Genomic DNA, 3,793 nt, shown 5'->3' on the forward strand with positions numbered 1-3,793 from the left:
GGATTGAGGGGTACTGGCAGAGCTGTGTGTGAGAAGCCCAAGACAAGTAAAAATGTTGCCTGCAGCTTCGGCCTGCTCTGTGGGGGAGGGTGCATGTGCTACCCGAGTTTCACATCCAGGAAGCCTGTGAACCAGGCTGCAGCCATGCATGTTGCCTGGGTTCCTGGACTTGCTGTCTATGTGGCCCATGGTCCCGTGCACAGTGGCTCTCTGTCCCTGTGCTGCTGCCAATTGGTTTCAGCAGGGGGAGTTCCTGTATAAGGAGCCCAGTAGAGGGGTGTTCTGAATCAGAGCAATAAGGAGAGGAAGAGGCAATCTAGAGGCCAAATTATGTTTGATCTCATTCAGTTGGGGTAAAATAGAAATCAATGGGCTTGGGAATAATCACATGTAAATCAGAATTGGTTGTTTTAGCAGGAACTGCTACTTAGGGTCACACCGTAAACTACTGTAAACTATTACTGCTACGTACTGTATATTAAGTAATATTATCTTAATTAAAATTCACTTTGTAGGTAACAATTGACATTTATGAAATAACAGACTTTGACATTAGATAATAGAATGCACTAGAACGGTGATACTTTCCCTTTTCAGTTTCTCAGTTTTCAGCCTCTGTACGCCCAGAGTTTGGAGGAAAAGTTAGTTTGGTTAGATCTTGAGCAATCCTCTTGTGCAATCTTTGTTGGCTGTTTTGAGTTCCAGCTTAAACAAAGACATGTATTCCTTGATGTGATGTATTGGTTTCTTGATTGAACAATTAGCCCCGGATTTACAATCTGTTTGCTGTCTGACAATTTCTCTATTCCTGCACTTCACCTTGTATACCTTAAGATGCTGCCAAATGGTTTGTGTTAGAGTCCTTACTATTTCTTACTTTCACTACAGCTCACTTCCTCCTTATTTCTTATATCCGTTTCTCTTTAATTAGAGCATATTTCCTTCACATTTCATTCTTTCTTTACTCTTCTTGCAGTTTTCTAACCATGTTTTTCTAATAATTCTTCGATTACTTGGAGACTCTTTATTTATTTGTCCTCTGGTTTAACTCTACCATTCTTCCTTGAACGTTCCCTCTTTTCTCCTCATGCTGCTGTCTTTCCTCTTTCTAGGTACTGACCCTTTTGCATAGGTGCTGGAACTAGGAGTGCTGGGGGTGCTGCCATACCCCCTGGTTTGAACTGGTTTCCATTATATACAGGGTTTACAATTTGGTTCAATGGCTCTCAGACCCCCCACTATACAAATTGTTCCAGCACCCCTGTCCTTTTGTGGCTATTCCTACTATCTGTTTTTCCTGGCCCTCTTGAACTGGACTTTCTCCCTTTCAGCTCTGTGCCTGGTGACCTTCCGACATTGGTAGAGGTGGCAATGTCATCTCCATTCTTCCTCTCTCTGGCCTGGTCTGCTCAGGACATCTCTCAGGATCAGGATGATGAAGCTCCGGGGTCCCAGGAGATGGCGGGCCTGGAAATCATCATGGTGAAGTTCATTCCAGTAGCCAATTTTTTCTCCCAAAGTCTGTTTCTTTAAGGACCCCAAAGAGGGTGATGCACTGAATAGCCCCTCACTTATTATTGTGTCCACCAATTAGGCCTAGTTTCCACCATACTAATTTTGTTTAACTGTTTTCTGATTGCACACTTTTCCTGTCCACCAGGCATGATCTTAACACAGTCCTTGAGTTATATCAGGAGGCCTTTTTGCTTGGATTAAATCAGTCTGTGTGTCTCCCTTTCATACCTTTTCCCACTAACATTTGCTGTTCTTAGTTGTTGTGACATCTTACGAACTTACACTCACTTTTGACAACTGAACCCACAATTAGTGCACTGTTGTGATAACTGGGCCTATACATTTTCCCTATCTGCACCAACAGGTGGGCATCTGGCCATCATAAAAACTGAGCCAGCATGCATCCCCTTCCCCTCTTCTCCCCATAATCACTCTGGTTAATCCTGACATATATAGCCCCAGGGAGGATCAGGGTGCCAGCGTGGGGCCTGGGACGAACCCACAGAGAGACACTCCCTGTCCATCCCTTCTCTCTATGTTGTTGGGGACACTGAGCATGGCCACTAGGTAACTCGAGGGGATGGAAGACCACAAGTGTCGGTGAAGCCCCCTCGCACTAGGCCCAACTGTCCTTGGTCCCCCCACTCCCTGCCTGGAGGCACTCGCAGCAGTTATGCTCAGTGCCTGAAACTAAACAAGGCCAAACAGGGCAGATATGGAAGAACAGTGCTGAATAAAGCAGCTTTATGTATGGTTTAACAGATGGTACAAAGCAAAAGGGAACTAGCTGATAACTGGATTGGCTGGCTATACGGATACTTAGGGCAGCTTGCTTTTGGATAAGTATGCTGAAGAAAGGATGTATAAAAGCTTGTGTAACTTCCTGCTCTGTGTGCAGAATTTGAGATTCTATTCTCCCTGTACCTTCTTTGAAGCTTCAAATAAACTTTTCCGCTTCTCCACCCCGTTGTGATTATTGGGTGACGCACACCGGGCAACGAACCTTGCTGTTGTTCGCCTCTGGCACTGGGTGCCGGCAACAGCTTTTGGCGTCCCTGGGTGGGCGACGAGGCTGCTATTTAGCCTTGCCCGGACCCCTCCTGGAGGTTGAGGATTGCGGCGAGAACCGACGCCCAGCACACACCGGTGAGTTTATCGGGGGCCTCAGAGGAGACGCGATTTGATTGACCCCAGAGGGCACAACGGTGCAACGCACTCGTATAGTGGAAAAGCAGCTGTGGGCGACGGTGAGGAACCGGTCCCTTTGATAAGGTAGGAACCTTTTGAAATCCGGATTGTATGCTCTGTTGGAACCTGGGGATGCCCAGAGTTAACCTGTAGGTATGGGACAGGGACAGAGCTCGGGGGTTAGGGCACAGTATACGCTCCTAGAATGGATTCTAGCGAACTGGAAGGTATTTGGTGCGGATCCGATGACTAAGAGTCAATTAAAATGATTCTGTACACTTGACTGCCCTCAATATCAACTGGAGGACCAGGAGTGGTGGCCACCAGGAGGGTCAATTAAGTACAACACGATCCTCCAGTTACTCCTGTTCTGTCAGAGAACAAGGAAGTGGAATGAACATATGTATGCGCATTTGTTTTTGGCTTTATGTACTTGACCAGATATTTTACAGCACTGTAATCTGACTCCAACTGGTTCGGTAGCAGCTAATGTTAGTCCCCAGACCTCCACCCCCACTGTAATGGCAGAGCCGGTGTCCCCTTCGGCCCCTACACCCACACCTTGTAAGTCCCCAATGGTTGGCCTATACCCCTTAATCACTGAAACTAAAGTCGCCCGGTCTGGATTGGACAGGCATCCGGCCACGACTATGCAGGTCTATACTCATGTGCCCTTTAACCCTGTGGATTTGGCTGCTTTCAAAGCACAGGCAGGAGAGTTTTCCACCAACCCAAGCAGGTTTATTTCAGTTTTTGAGGGATGTCTTAGCAGCCACAAGCTGGACTGGGATGATTGTAACGTCCTCCTGCGAACCCTGTTGTCTGAGGTTGAAAGACAACAGGTTGTGTCCAAGGCAAGGGAGGAGGCGCAGAAACGGTACGACTGGGATCGTATTAATGTCCCTGACCCGGATGCACAAGTGCCCCGAGCAGACCCCAGGTGGGATCCAAATAATCCTGGGGATATGACCCGCCTTACCTCCTATAAGTAGTTGCTTTTGCATGGACTCCGTCACTTGGCTGTCCGACATAATAATTGGGCAAAGCCATATGAAGTAATGCAGGATTTAAAAGAAAGCCCAGGGGCCTT

The sequence above is a fragment of the Eretmochelys imbricata genome, chromosome 10, assembly GCF_965152235.1.
Source record: "Eretmochelys imbricata isolate rEreImb1 chromosome 10, rEreImb1.hap1, whole genome shotgun sequence".
Classification (NCBI taxonomy): Eukaryota; Metazoa; Chordata; order Testudines; family Cheloniidae; genus Eretmochelys; species Eretmochelys imbricata.